This window comes from Panthera pardus, unplaced genomic scaffold (genome assembly GCF_024362965.1).
Source record: "Panthera pardus isolate Hobbes unplaced genomic scaffold, ASM2436296v1 HiC_scaffold_17, whole genome shotgun sequence".
Lineage (NCBI taxonomy): Eukaryota > Metazoa > Chordata > Mammalia > Carnivora > Felidae > Panthera > Panthera pardus.
The window spans coordinates 37,808,103-37,825,039 of NW_026526732.1; the positions used below are offsets into that span (position 1 = coordinate 37,808,103).

The following is a 16,937-nucleotide window of genomic DNA, read 5'->3' on the forward strand; positions in this document are numbered from 1 at the left end:
GATTGACATCTGCAATCAGTTGACTTTAAGAAGATTATCCTCAATAAGTTAGGTGGTCCAGACCAAATCATTTGAAAGACTTCACAGGGTGCCTGGGTGGCTCATTTGGTTAAGCGGCTGACCAGCTCAGGTCATGATCTCACGGTTCGTGGTTTTGAGCCCCACGTCAGGCTCTGTGCTGACAGCTCGGAGGCTGGAGACTGCTTCAGATTCTGTGTCTCCCTCTCTCTCTGCCCCTCACCTGCTTGCACTCTGTCTGCCTGTCTCTCTCTCTCTCAAAAATAAACATTAAAATTTTTCAAAAAAGAAAGGTTGGTTTCATGAAGAGAAATGAGGTTTTTCTAAGGAAAAAGAAATTCCACCTGTGGACTGCAGCTTCAGCTCCTGCCCAAGAATTTCCAGCTTACCCTTCCTGATTTGGACTTAGTCAACCCCCATAATCACATAAGCCAATGTATAAACAAACAAAAGCATATTGGGGAGGAGTGACAAGTGTGTCTATTTTTCCTACAGCCTCTGTTTCTTCAGTAGAATCCTGACTGATACAATATTTATGAGTGGAGTTCCTTTATGTTATTATGTGTCATATAATATGTAATATAATATTATATGTTATTATTATAATATTATGAGTGTAGGGCATACCATGGTTCAGCTTCACTATGTAATGCCCAACTGTTTTCCACAGTAGTTGTATCAATTTTCATTCCTGAAGTATTACAGTTTCCATTACTCCTCATCCTTGACAAAACTTTGACAAAAATTTCTTACTTGTGCCACTCTAGAGAATATTAAATAGTATCTAACTCGGTTTACTTTTAATTTCCATGATGACTAATCATTACCAATAAGTTCAAGAAATGTTTTTGTGTTTATTAGCCATCTGTGTTTCCTCTTTGTGGAATTCTTTCTGTATATTTTAGCTAACTTGAATAATTAGATGGTTTTAAAAATTATTTTAGACGGCTTTATATATTTTAAATAATACTTTCTTGTTGGCAATGTGTTTTATAACTGGCATTGTTATATAATGGGTCTTTATTTTTTTAATGGTAATGAACCAAAGGTCCTAAATTTGCCATGGTCTAATAGTCTTTTCTTTTGTCATTGGTACATTCTATGCTTTGCTTAGAAATTCCTACTGTATCATGATGTTATAAAGACACTTTCCTACATTTTCTTCAAAACTAAAAAAAATTATCTTTTTAGTCAGTGAGAAGTTGATATTTGTGTATGATCTGAGGTTGTATTCCAATTTAATCATAAATATATTCATAGTTCCTCCTTTCCTCTAACATTTGCAATGCTGATTCTGACATATATTTGTTTCCATGTATTAACGGGTTTATTTCTGAGCTCTCTATGCTCTTTTATTGGTCTTTTGTTAACCCTATTCCAATTTGTAACAATAAACCTTAAGATCTGGTTAGGCAATTTCCCTAACGTGATTCCTCTTTTTTTCAGGTATATTTGACCATTCTATCAAACTTCTTCAAAAATTTGAAATTAAATGTCAAGTTCTTAAAAAATAAATCTAGTTTTGATTTTTGTCATAATTCCCTTTGTTCCATGTATCAATATTTTTGGTATTTTTTAAGGTATTGAGTCTTCTTATGAACATGGTGTAATGAACCACTGATGGGTCTTCTTGGCATCTTGATTCTCATTGCTCTCTGTTCTATTCACCCACACTAATTTCCATTTTTTTTGTGAAAAAAATCCATGAGTAACAACTATGTTTGGTTTAATTAAGGTAGCCTCTAGCTAACAGATTAATTGGAAGGAACTTCAGGGTATCTAGGCTATTGCATTGCTGGAATCAAATCTATAATTCCTATCTATCAGGTTAACTCAGAAGTCATAATCATCTACTTGCAAATTTTTGTTTTAAAAAAGGGATAAAGTGCTCTATGCCTGAACCCAGGGCCCAGTGATTAAAGATTATATATATATCTTAACCATATCAGGTCCTGAAACAAAAGAATTATGGAGATGAATGAAACTTTTACAGTTTCCATTGCTCCAGAAAAATCCAGAAGTCCTGCAATATAGTCTCCCAAATGATACAATAATTCCTTTGACAGCGTGCTACAGATCGCTTTCCAACATCCAACATTTTACAATGATGTTCAATTTGAATTCTAGAATTGTATTTGAAAGACATTTTAAAAATATTTGAACCATATTCCTTTTCCGGGTAAATCTATTAATGTAATACAATTTTCCAAAATAAGTGAAAACAAAATTGAACATTTGCCTAACCCTTCAATATTACAATAATGATGACATTATATAGATACTGTGCCAGCACAGTATATCATTTAAGAAGCAGAGCACAACTGCATCTTATTTAAAAATTGGAAGATGCTCTCACATTTCTTCAAGTTGTGTTTCAAATCAATCAGCATGTGAACAGTACACTTGGGACAGGCAATAGCTTTAAGCCTAGCCCTTTTAGAGAACCTTACTATAAAACCATGAAAAACATAAACAGAAAAATAAATCTCCAATTTGGAAATGATTTGGTACATTTTATATTAGGTAGGAAGAAATGGAAGTTTCTAATTTGAAATGGCATCTGTTTATTTAATATCCTACATGAAGGGGAACTATGGAAACACATCTGGCGCTTCCAGGGACTGTGTAATAATCAGTATACCCTGAGTCTAAAGACTAGCAGAAGAACATCTGAGAATACAGACTTGAAAGAGTAATATGATCCCTCTACTATCAACTAAAAACCTCAGGCTGGCTTCTTAAAGTCATGTTTGAGGAGCATTACAGAAGATCTGATGCTCAACTGAATTTCACCTACTTGTCCACATTTCTTAGCACCCTTGCAGTTCATCACAAGCATGTGACCAATTTTGGGCAAGGAAATGATAGTGGAAGGTATATGTGTAACTTCCAGGTTAAGGAAGTGGAAATTCTACTAGTGATTCTCCTACACATCTTCCCTCTCTTTCCCAACAATCAAGGATGCTACATGTTTCAGAAGGTGCTATTAAAAAATGATGGAGCCTCTGTAATATTAGGATACTACATGCAGCTATGCAGATGAGAATTCTGTCTATGTGAGTAGGTGTATAATAAAGCACTGGGAGTTGTAGTTAATTTGTTATAACAACCAACTCTAGCCTATTCTGATTAATACCAAGCAACTGCTAGATCTAGTGTTACCTTTTACAAATTAAAAAATAACCAAGGTTTTCAAAATTTTGGTGAGTCCTATAATGACAAAAAAACTTGAATTTTTGCCTTTTTCCCCCCAAGATGAACATAATCCTACACTACATAAAGAGGATTAAATTCTAATTTATGAGCTTTGCTTTCACCAGTACTTAGATCCTCACTTAGTCCATTATAACTAGTAAAACGTTTATAATAACTATTACTATTTAAGAATTACTGACTCAGAGGCACATGGATGGCTCAGTCAGTTAAGCGTCTGACTTCAGTTCAGGTCATGAATTCACAGTTCATAGTTTGAGCTCCCCATTGGGCTCTCTGCTGCCAGCACAGAGCCCGCTTCAGATCCTCTGTGCCCCTCTCTCTCTGTCCCACACCCACTGATTCTCTGTCTCAAAAATAATAAACATTAAAAACAAAATAATTACTGACTCATAGGGAGCAAAATACTCAGAAACACAGCCTAATGAGCAAAGCAAGATAGAGTGGGGTCCTTGGGTGGAACGGGTCTTTGCAGTGCTCAGAAGAACTGAAAGATGTGGTTTTTCTGTACTGCCCTAGACTCTGCCCTGATGGCTCTTATCCATTTGACTTCTGTAACCTCCTATCTGACCCCTCTGGCTATAGTCCGATGTCCATCCTTGCAATTACTATGCAACTGGCCACACATCAAAATCTTAAGAAAGGTAAATGGACATTGGAATAGTTATAGGACTCAAAAAATAAGAAATAATATAACTTTTAATATCAGAAACCCAAATCAGAATGGAAGTAGGTGGAAATCAGCAAGTATCCAGTATAGTCATTCATTCATTCAATATTAAATGAGCATTAAAAATATGTTAAATACCATGCTAAGGACTGAACATAAAGTAATAAACAAGACAAAAATTTCTGCTCTTCTAGAATGGCTCAGAATCTAGCAGGAGCAAAACAAACCAGATGTGAAGAGAGGAGAAAGAAATTAAGCAATCCCTCCTTGCCTGTCATTGATGGTAAATTTTTATATTAACAGAAATGAATCATATCACCCTGTTAACTAAAATCTCTCAATGGCTTCCTATTGTATTAAGACAAAAGTTGAGCTTTTCCCATGATACCCAGGGAGGGGACCATACAGCGTTGTTTTTGCATTCCTGTGGTAACTTAAAGGGAAACTTTCACCATGTCCAGAGCCCTTGATATCTTACAAATGAAGGTGGAGGTTGTCCTCAAATTTCTTGCAGCAGGAATCCACTTAGGTGACACCAACCTTGACTTCCTAATGTAACAGTACATTTACAAAAGGAAAAGTGGTGGTATCTATGTCATAAATCTGAAGAGAACCTGGGAGAAGCTTCTGCTGGCAGCTGGTGCCATTGTTGCCATTGAAAACCCAGCTGATGTCAGTGTCTTATCATCCAGGAATACTGGCCAGCGAGCCGTGCTGAAGTTTGCTGCTGCTACTGGAACCATTCCTATTGCTGGCTGCTTCACTTCTGGAACCTTCACTAACCAGAGCCAGGCAGCTTTCTGAGAGCTGAGATTTCTGGTGGTTACTGATCCCAAGGCTGACCACCAGCCTGTCACAGAGGCGTCTTATGTTAACTTGCTTACCATCTCTCTGTGTAACACAGACTCTCCTCTGCCCTATGTGGACATTGGCATTCCTTGCAACAAGGGAGCTCACTCGGTGGCTCTAATGTGATGGATGCTGGCCAGGGAAGTTCTGCACACGCATGGCACAATTTCCCATGAACAGCCATGGGAGGTCATGCCTGATCTTTACTTCCATAGCGGTCCTGAAGAGATTTAAGAGGAAGAGCAGGCTGTTGCAGAAAAGGCTGTGACAAGGAGGGATTTCAGGGTGAATGTACAGCTCCAGCTCCTGAGTTCACTGATACTCAACCTCAAGTGGCAGACTGTTCTGAAGGTGTGCGGGTGCCCTCTGTGCCTACTCAGCAGTTCCCTACTGAAGACTGGAGCTCAGCCTACTACTGAAGACTGGTCTGCAGCTCCCACTGCTCAGGCCACTGAATGGGTAGGAAAAACTGAGTGGTCTTAAGCTGTTCTTCTACAGAAGCAAACAAAATGGAAAGAAGGTTGACGAAAAATAGTTTGTAAAAACAAACAAAAAAGGCAAGAGTTGAATTATTTACCACATCCTCTAATTTATTCTGTATCTGGTGTCCCTACCTATTTAAACTTTCTAAGCATCAGTTTCTTCATCTCTAAAATATTGATAAAAACATTACCTCCTAGAATTCATGTAAGGATCAAATGAGATAATCCGAATTGTATCTGGCAATAGAAAGCACACAGTAAATGTTAGATGATGATGTTGCTATTATTATTATCTCTTCTACATTTTCCCATGCTTTTTCATCTCCTTTCACTGTGCTTTATTTACTCACACTGGCCTCTGAAAACTGTTAGAATAGGTCAAGTTCTCTTCTGCTTATGGATTTTGAACTTTCTGTTCTTTGCCATGCTCTTGGTCCAACAGGCTTCTCAGCCTTTACATTTCAATTTATATTGTCACTTGTAGACTCCACTAACGTGTCCCCCTGTCCCTGTTCATCTCCATCATAGTACTTTGTTTACATCATTGGGCATTTAACTATCTGAAATTATTTCACTTATTTGAGAGCTTACTTGATTTACTGTATGTATGTTTAGTAGAATTAGGTTTCAAGAGGCAGGGAGCATTTGCCCTGAATTGCCCACTGCTATATCCAATATATTTAGAGCAATACTTTCTACATAGGAGTTCTTTAGCAAATATTTACTGAATGAGTTAATAAATTCCAAATAAACTGGAAGTTCTAATTATAATGAAGTCCAGTAAAATGTTTTTAAAAGGGTTGAATACCAAAAAATACACAAATAGGTAAAACAGCCTCAAAGTTTTGCCTTTCTTGCTGAAGGACTGATCAAAAGGTGGATTGCAGGGGGGCCTGGGTGGCTCAGTTGGTTGTGTCCGACTTCAGCTCAGGTCATGATCTCATGGTTTGTGAGTTCGGGCCCCAGGGCGACGGGCTCTGTGCTGACAGCTCAGAGCTGGAGCCTGCTTCAGATTCTGTGTCTCCCTCTCTCTTCCCCCCCGCCTTGCTCACACTCTGTCTGTCTCTCTCCCAAAAATAAATAAACATTAAAAAAAAGTGGATTTCACAAGTGGATGAATTGTCATTTAGACAAAAGCTCACCCACAGTATCCAGGTTCTGATTTTAGAGATTTTAAATAATTAATATTAGCAGACATTCAATTAATTATTTCTTACTAGGCAGTTTGATAGATGTTGAGACTATGCAGAAAGAATGAGAAACCACAAGGGGATTCTGATATAACTGATGGAAATCAGTTAAAGATGTAAAATATAAGGTAGTCTTGTCTTACGCAGTAAAGTACCCAATGAGTGCTGTGGAAATGACAAACCAAAAGATTTAACTTTCCAAAAACACTGAGCACTTGAACAGGACCTAAGGTCATGAGGCCTCAGATAAAGTCAGAGAAAGAAAATACTGGAAGAAGAGTGTTAGCAATCATTTGTATGATACAGGAAGGATTATCAGTTTCTTTATTTACTATTTATCTACTATTAAAGCTGACCAAAGTAAACACTTCCTGTTGGAGGGGAAGCGTCAAAAACCAACGGAGTGCTTTGGCTCGCATCACCTAATAGAGTTGGCAATACTCTCTACCAGGTACTTATTGAGAATAAGTTTTGTAAAATAGTCTATGTTTAAAATGTTATTTTCATTATATAATGTTCCATGATTTATAGTGCTTTCATATAAATTATCTACATTAATTCACAGTCAGTTAAGAAGGTAATCATTTTCTAGATAAAAAAATGATAAGCCATTTTCAAGGTCATTGGTTAGTACATCGCAGACCTATGAGAGTGACCTAGAATATTAGGCACTAATTCAGTGATCTTTTACTATCCCACATCTGCCTTCCAGTTAGTGGTAGTGAATATTCATTTCACTTCAAATATTATAGGTACCTCTGTTCAGAATGAATGTATCAGTCATAGCGTTTGCTTAGGTGATATTATCTTGTATTTTCAGACCAGTTAAGCTGTCAGTATAGCAGAAACATTGTCTTCAAATTTTACAAAATTTCTTAAAAGGAATATGGAAGAAAAAAATGAATTTAACCTCTGCAGAAATATTTGTGATCAGAAGTTGAAATGCTAGAAATCCAGCCTTTCAGTTTTCACTAATTAAAAAAGTGTGAGGGCATGAATGCTAAATGAAAACTATGAATTTTATGAGGAAAGATAATTCAGGACTGTCATGTTACAGAATCAGCCTATAAGAAATTGAGTTGGTGTTAAGAGTATAATTACATAATACAAAGGAATTATGCTATTTGAGTTTTTTGTTTTCTTTTTGTTTTTTCCTTTTGGAACAGCTCAAGAGCTTAAAATTTCTGTTTTGTTTTTGTTTTTGTTTTTACCACCTAGGATATTTACACATTGAATTTCACCAAAGTTTTCACTTGTACCAATCTTAAGGGTTATGTTTTGGTCAACACATTTGTATTGTTATTATAAAGCAAATCCCATTATTTTCCATAATCTATAAAACCAAAGAATTTTGGAAATGTTAACGTAGAGGAAAATATACCAAATGGCAAATTCTATCAGCCAAGATATGAAGATACAAAATAATCACAAATAGATACCGCTTTAATCGAATAGGGAGTTGTCACAAATATTTATATTGCTGGTGACATTTATTACCTCACAGTTTTCTAAAAATTATTACAGTATCTTTTTTACAAAAAAAAATAGAAAAAACTGAAAAACTGACACATGCAACTTTCTTCACTGAATATTATTTTAATACTAATGTGAACATTTTGTTTTATGTACAAACACTTTTCTTTAGGGTGCATTAAAAAAAACGAAGAATTCTGTATCTGTTTCACTGGTGATGACAAGTATGTTAATTGCTTGCAGATAACATCTGTTCTAGTGAAATCAAGATGCAGAGGCTGTGTTGGATCTGTGGTGCTAGCAGCTTTCTAAAGCTTTGTCTGGGAGACCCACTGCATGCATTTCAGACTCTCTGGGCAGCTGGAGGGCTTTTGAGCATTTTTGAGAACTTTCCAGCAACTGAAATAAAATCTGCCAGGAATCCTGGGTCATCGAAATGTCTCCTTTTGAGCAGTGGACTCACCTTTGAAGCTCCAAGATATCCACTGACCATGACGCCTGAGTGTGCTCTGGCTGCAGCAAGTTCAGGGTGAGCTGCCGACCGCCTGCATGCAAGATCAGGCCTCTGACTTCCTTCTCTGTTTACAGAGCAGGGTGAAGGGCCTCTCTGGGGGGAATAGCAAGAGCCTGGTCAATATAATGTCAGATATAAAAGGCCCTTATGCTCAACAGGCCACGTTTACAATTTTACAGGGTTCATGGACTACAATTGCTTACCAGATGTGCTAACCATGGCTTACCAGAGATGGCTAACCATGGCATCATGATGGCTCTGGTCCCAACCTTTTCCAGCCTCTGTTTATTTGTATCTCCTTTAAGCTATGAGTTTGTGTACACTCTGATATACTGTTCCTAACAGAGCCAATACTACTCACCTGTGAATCAGTCATGATGCACCTACTCCAGTGAGCCCGGAGTATCCAGAAGCATATTCATTATTTGCAGACCCAGCTGACTATATATATTAATAGGGGATTTTATGGGGTCTACAGGTAGGCTTACAGTGGTGTAGTTCAAGAAATTTTTTTAAAAATCTATATTTGCTACAGGTTATATAGTTGAGAAAAACTCAAACCAGAGAGATGGAAGGAAATGTGAAGTCAGTTAGCACATGAAATACCTGAGAAAAAGATCAAAGGTGAAATCCCATGAATATGAAAAGTGAATGCAGAGAGAATAGAGACTACATATGAATGTTTTACTATAGCAGAAAATTTTATTTTTAGAATTTCACTCAAAAATTTAATTGCTTACTGCCAATATGAGTTTTTAAATATATTTTCACTGTGGTTTTTACACAACACTTGCATGAAAGCTAATGATCTAGTAGCTTAAAATAAATGCAGTCTGACTTTGTAATCTAGGAGAAATAAGCCCTTTTCACCAGTTCATCTGAGGACACTTCCTATGTAATAAACAACATTACAGCAAAGTCATGATGGAAAGTATATTTCCTCAGCTGAAGAAACACTCCACTCTTTCAGGTTTTCCTGACATTTCTCTGAACTCCCAGGAGGTTAAAAAAAAGTACCCTTACCAACTTGGAGGCACTGTATAAAATATATCTGTTAAAAGAAAGAATAGACATAAGTATCAATAAGGTTAATAATTATGTTCTCAGGACTGTAGTTCCAGAACACTACTGAACAAATATTTAAATTGATTGACCGAGAGGGGGATTACATGGTTTTTGTCAGCACAGATGGTAGCAAAGAAATCAGCTTCTGCTGACTGGTTTTGGTAGTCTACTTTCTATACTTTGCAACAAAAGTGAGTTTCATTCTTCCAAACTGATCCAGCATCAAACTATAACCTCCAGGATCCAAGACTGTATTCATAAAAATTAACAGAAAGTTTGATTTTTCAAGGAGTCATTTTTAAAACTTGGGTGGGACTTATTTGAACTTAGTGTTTTAAAACACTTCAGAAGCCTGATTTATAAATATATCTATATGTTTTTACAAAAACAGATACAGATCACACATAAATATACACGCACATACATGGTCATAGACATTTACCTTTTACTTTTTGTTGGGTGATAGCAATCTTATATAAAACACAGTTGGTAGTTTTCTGAAGAATATATTTATTTGTATTTTTCTGTGTAGAATACCTCAAAATGATGCAAAGGTTCATCAATACTGCACCAAGCTGCACTTGGGATTCTTGCCATCATCATTCTGTGTTGCTAGTTATCGTTTCTCTACTTGTTAATAAGATCAAGAGAAACTATGAGGTTTTTCTAAAGACAGTCATTTTCAATAGCAGGAGAGCAATTACTTTGCCCATTTGTACTATTATTTGCTGATGGCTTTTCAGTGGTTATATTAGATAATATTTTCTCTCCCTATCAATCACCAAAATTTTTCTGAAATTTTACTACTTCTTGAGAAAGAGAGTAAGAGCAGGAATAATTAGATAACAATTTAAGATAGGCTACATTTATGAAATATTCCATGTTGGAATAATTGGCTAATATAAGATGTTTGCTTTATATCTGGATAAAATTATCCTTGTTTTTCCTTATCAACATAGGCGAGTAAAAGTTTAGAGTTGATATTTTTGTGCAAGAATGACTTTAAAGAAAGAAGTAAATTGCCAAAAATTTCAAACCATCAAACTAAATTGAAGCATAAAAATTTTAAAAAGGTAAATATTGACAATATGTTTAATCATTGAAATGATCAACAATAGATATTTTTAAATTAATAGTAATAGATGAATTGAGTTGGGAAGGTCATGCTACTGAAACTAAAACAGTTATAGATATCTATTTATCTTAAAAATACAAAGAAAAAATATCAATGTGTTTGAGTATAAATCAGGTTATAATCTGATTTTAAAAATCCTTTGGGCTAAGAGATCTTTTTTGATAATTTGATTACTGTTCTCAGCTCCTTAAAGTGAGCCAATTGAAATTACTTTTAAGAAATCACTCATTTCAGACTTTTAAAATTAAAAAATGTCATTTTGAAAAGATATACTTTCATTTTAAAGATGGCACTTATAAACATAATTCATTTCTTAAAACTAATTGTAACCTTTTGTCTTCTAGAATTATATAGGTTAGCAGGTCTCATCATGCATGTTAACCCTGTCAAAGTAGCCTCTATTTCTCCTTTGTAGAACTTATCCCTTTTCGAAGTAATAAATTACTTGCTCAAACAGTGCTTTCCTAGTAGACATTGAGCACCACGAGGAGAAAGACCTGGGTTGTCTTATCAGTGAATCTGTAGTTCCTGGTACAGAGTAGACATTTCAATTACTATTTGTTAAGGAAAGGAAGAAGGGAGAGGGAGATAGAGGTAGAAATTGAGGGAAAAAGATCATCTGTGAATATTACTTGTTAGATAAGTTTGATCTCAGGGATGCTGTCATCTATCAAGAGAAGGAAAGAGGTGCCATTTTCTTTTGAAATCTGATGTGAAAGGCAGGACAGGAGAGACAGGAGAAAAAAAAAAGTTCAGAGCATAACACAAAACTGGAAAAGAAAAACCAGGCTGAAATACTTTAAAGGAAGAAACACAAATGTCAAAGCAGGTTAAACTCAAGAATAGATATATTTCATTACCACCAAGGCAAAACTAACTTCATGATAAAAATAAATTAAATAGTGGCTTAGATCAGTGGTACTCAAAGAGTGGTCCATAGGACAGTGTGGGCCCAGTTTCACCTGTCTGTGAGATTAATACAAAATGAAAGAATAAGCATTTAGAATTGTTTAAACTGAGCCACCCAGGCACTTCCTCTTTTGTCAGTTTTAATAAGGACAGTGAGTCTCAGATTTTCTGGTGTTATTGACTGAAATGAGAAAACTCTTACTCCTCTTCTGAGAATACTAAGCTGGCAGGCTCATGCTGCTGAGTAGCAGGTAACTGTTGTTAACTGCTGGCTTTTGAAAGGGTTCAATAAGCAACATCCTTTCCTCCAGCTGAGTTCAGAACCACATAAAAGACAAACACAGAAATCAGACAGAAGCAAATGAAAGAGCCACCAGTTTTAGCTCTGGCCATATGATTTTCTAGCACTCCCAAGTGGAACTTTTCTGACAAAAAAAATGGAGTCAACCTACCACATAAGAGAGAGCAAATGGTCATTCTTTCTGACACAGGCAGATCTCAGGAGAAAGGAGAGAGGGGAAGCAGAGTAAGTACAAATCTTTCTCTTCAAATCACCAACTAGATAACTACCTCCTGTTTCCTTTGGGAAAAATAGTGAGTGGGTAGAGAAAGATAAGCAGTCTTAGTTTGGATGTCCCAAGACTTGAACCCTTAAGGTCTGGGGAAAGAAATACCTCCCCAACATGAACTATGTACCCTAAATTTTCTTCTACTTTTATTTTATACATAAATATGTCTAAGAAATATTGTGTATTGTCATTGTGCTTTTAAGTTTATTTTTTAGCCCTATAAATTTAATTACCTAAAATGAGCATAGTGGATTGCATATTTTTATACACTGGGATTCTGATACTAATTTTTCATTCTTTCTCAAAAAGAAACTATGAAAGATTTCTTAGTTCTGGCCAAAATAATATTCTGAATTAGGTTTAATGGTGTTCTTTCCTTGAATTTCTCAATTTTATCTCACTCATTTTTCTGTACCTCCTTCTATTATTTTTTTTAAATAATTTTGTTAAATTATAAATCGCATACCATATAATTCACCCACTTTAAGTGTACAATTTAATGCTTTTTAGTATATTCACTCACACATATGTGCAATCATCACCACAGTCAACTTGAGAAACTTTTCATGACATTAAAAAGAAACACTCTATCCTTGAGATACCATCCCTCATCTCTCCACCTCATTCCCCTTCCTAAGCAATCTAATCTACTTTGTGTTTCTTTAGACTTCCTTATTCTGGCTATTTCATACACAATATGTGTTTTTTTTTGTGACTGGCTTATTTCACAAGGTTTTTAAGGTTCACCCATGTTGTAGCACAAATCATTACTTCATTTTTATGCTTAATAATATTCCATTGTATGGACACAGCACATTTTTTGTATCCATCATCAGTTGATGGATATGTAGGTTGTTTCCACCATTTGACTATTTAGTCATTATGACTAATGCTGCTATAAATATTCATGTCTCAAGTGTTTCTCCTATAGACAGTATGTACTTAGATTAGGGTTTTTTAGAATTTATTTTTAATTTATTTTTAATTTTTTAGGGAGAGAGAATGTGCACAAGCAGGGGAGAAGGCAGGGGGAGAGAGAGAGAGAGAGAGAGAGAGAGAGAGAGAGAGAGAGAGAATCTTTTTTTTTGGGGGGGAGGAAAAGGGAGGGACAGGAAGCATGAGCAGAGGAGGGGCAGAGGGAGAGAGAGGGGGAAAGAGAGAAACCCAAGCAGACTTCACACTGTCAGCACAGAACCCAACACTGGACTCAACCTCACAACCATGAGATCATGACCTGAGCTGAAATCAAGAGTCAGACACTCAACCAACTAAGATACCCAGGTGCCCCAAGAGAGAGAGGATGTTAAGCAGGCTCCATGTTGAGAGATGTGAGGCTTGATCCCATGACCCTAGGATCATGAGCTGAGCCCAAATCAAGAGTCAGACACACCTGTGCCATCCAGGGACCCCAACGTGTTTTTTAAAAATTTTTTTAAATGACAGTCTCTGAATTTTTATTTTATTGTTTAATTCATTCACACTTAATGTTATTACTGATATGGTTGGATTTACATCTTCCATTTTACTTTTGGTTTTCTATGTATCTCATGACTTTTTGTTCCTTTATTTCACTTTACTGCTTTCTTTTGTTTTAAGTATTTTCCAAAGAAGCATTTAAACTTATTTAATGATTTTTTACTGTATCTATTTATCTATCTATATCTGTCTATTTATCTATATATGTACATATACACACACATATATTACTGGTTGTTCCAGGGCTTACCATATATATCTTAACTTACAGAATTAGCTTTAGCTTTATACTGGCTTGATTCCAGTAAGATCTAGAAACATATGACTCTTATAAAACTATTCTATTTCTCCCTCTTTTCTGGTATTATTGTTACATCTATAATGTTATATATTACATCAGTAATTATTACAAATCCAATAGTATGTAGTTAAGTTCAATTCAGCTTTGTTCCTATCTGCCTCCATTGTGCTGTTATTGGCAAACATATCACATTTTAATGTTATAGGTCCAATATTACATTTATTTACATAAATTTATAGGCCCAATATACATACTATTGTATACAATTACTTTTTAAATCTGTTAAGAGAAGAAAGGGGAAAAATATTTTTTTATCTTCTCTTTCATAATTATATAATTAGGGATTTTTAAGTTTTTAAGCAGAGCTATTCAGAGATGAGGCAACTCATGTCTCCATATTCATTTTACTTATGCTGGTCTTGAAAAAAAAACAACTAACGAATGTGTAGACACATCACACACCCAAAATATTCCCAAGCATGCATTTTCTTGTTCACTTTTATTCACCACTCAACTCTCATCACCTCTACTCCATATCCCTTCCAAACTTTAATCTGGTTGCTCTCTTGAGGTGGCATTAGTCAAGCATATTCTGTACCTCACTAGTTGCTGTGCTCCTTGGTGTGAACAGGGCCTCGTGTCTAGTGCAATCAAGGTTTACAGCTGACGAGCTCATTTGGACCCTGCTTCATTTGGTCCCCTTCCAGCTAAGTTCTTGGCTTACTTCACTTTGGTGGTTGAGAAATTACAGAGACTGTAACATTTATCCTTCCTTATCTTACCTGCCTCTTCATATATCTTACTGACTAAGACATGTTCTTCTGATTTAGTACATTTTATTGCTATTAAAATAACAAAAAAAATCGAAATATGCCTAATCACGTTATTATAACTTTCTTTTACACAGTTTCTAATGAAGCATATTTTAAAACAGTATTGCAAAACAAAATAAAATTTACTTCTGGACAATATTATCTATCACTAAGTAGAATGACAGAGGAATAATTATCATCATCACAATATTATTATACATCATTTTATGTGTTTAAATGCTTTCTCTGGCCCAGTCTCTTTGTTAAGTAATGCATAAACATTCTCAGAACAGCCTTGTAATTTAGGTATTATTATTATCCTATAGATGAGAATACTGAGATTTAGGGATATTAAATACCTTCCAAGTGTTACAAATCAAGTCAGAGGTACAGCCAGGATGTATAAATTCCTATGGAATCATACAGATAAGAAAACCAACTCTGCCTATTAGGAATAAAAGTTTTGGAAAACAGTCCTTAAAAGAGGTAACATCTGAACTGAGTCTTGAAGAATAGATAAAGGTTCAGAAGGTCAATAGTATAGGTAGGTAATGTGTACCAGAAAAGGGAACAAAGCTAACATGTGGAAGAATGAGGCAGTGTGGCACCTTAGGGAAACCACAAAGAGATCAAAATTACCGACTGTTGATGAAAGGGTAAAGCTTTATTGGAACAGAGCCACACTTATTTGTTACATGTTTACTATGGCTGTTTAAGTATTACAAAGGCAGAGTTGAGTAATTGCAACAATGTCCATTTGGCCCACAAAGCTGAAAAGTATTTGTTATTTAAAAAAAGTTTGCTAGCCCCTATTTTGGAGAATTAATTGAGTTTTACAGCAATTAAAAATAAGAAAAAAATGATTTCCTCTCCTTTATTTAATTTCTAGCACTCTTTGTTTTTTGGATAGATTCAATTTTTTAAATTATTTATTTATTTAGAGAGAAAGAAAGAGAGCACAAGCAGGGGAAGGGCAGAGAGAGAATCCCAAGCAGGTCTGTGCTGACAGTGCAGGCCGACATGGTGGGGGGGGGGGGGGGGGGGGGCGGGGCTTGAATTCATGAACCATGAGATCATGATCTCAGCTGAAATCAAGAGTTGAACACTGAGCCATTCAGGTTCCCCTTATCCAAATTTTTATTATCATATTCCTGCTGCCTGAAGATTTCTTTTAAGATCTTTTGTAGTGCAGGTCTATGAGAAAATCATTACTCTCCAATCAGTGATGGAGCTGGGTTACCAAAATGAGTGTAATCTCACCTAAATGGTATGACAAAAGCTACCTCTGGTTTGCTTCTGTTCTTATAACATAGCTCTCCAGAGTTTCTTCATGCTCTTTTTTTTTAAACTTTTATTGAAAAAAATTAATGCAAGGGGCACCTGAGTGGCTCAGTTGGTTAAACATCCTACTCTTGGTTTCAGCTCAGGTCACATGAGTCCTAGTATCACATCGGCTCTGCATGGACAGTGCAGAGCCTGCTTGGGATTCTCTCTCTCCCCTTTGTCCCTACCCTTCACACTCTCTCTCTCACAAAATAAATAAACTTAAAAAAATTTTTTTAATTAAAAAAATATTTAATGCAAGAAAATTTTAAGAATAGTATAATGACCTCCCATGCACACTTACCTAGAGTGACCATTGTTAATATTTTGCCACACCTTCTTCTCTACACACACGTACATGCACACATTACACGTCAGCTGAAACATTTGAGAGTGTCAGCTCTCATGACCTTTCACCCCAAATACTTCAGTGATGTTTCCTAAGAAAAAGGATATTTTCTTACAGAAAACATGGCACAAATATTAAGTTCAGAAAAATTAAACATGAATACAAAACTATTTCACCTATTTCTCAATGTTGTCTTTTATAGAATTTTTTTTCTGATCAAATATCCTATGGAGAGTCATGAATGCATTTACTTGTCATATGTCTTTAATCTCTTTTAATTTAAAAGTTTCTAAATCTTTCTTTATGTAGCTTTTTCTATTACAATGTAAGTGCCTGACATTAAGCTTTTGATTGCTGAGGCATCTATTTCAAAGACGTTCATTCTGATTAAACCATTGCCAGCTGTATGGCACAGCTACTAGTAAAACAACTAGATAAGGTACCAGGTCACCCCTATCCATAATGTTCCCATTTTAGAACCATGGTAACATAGAACACTGACCACTTAAAGTGACCTCACATTTCCCTTCCTTGACCCAAATTTCCGTTCTTGTGCTTTAAATTCACCAATAAAGAGTGAACCACTGCA

The 16,937-nt window shown here is 35.7% G+C and overlaps 1 pseudogene; it reads left to right on the forward strand.

The window, feature by feature from the left end:
- The first annotated feature begins 4,336 nt into the window (after nucleotides 1-4,336).
- Nucleotides 4,337-5,233, forward strand: LOC109248542 (40S ribosomal protein SA-like; annotated as a pseudogene).
- The last annotated feature ends 11,704 nt before the right edge of the window (nucleotides 5,234-16,937 follow it).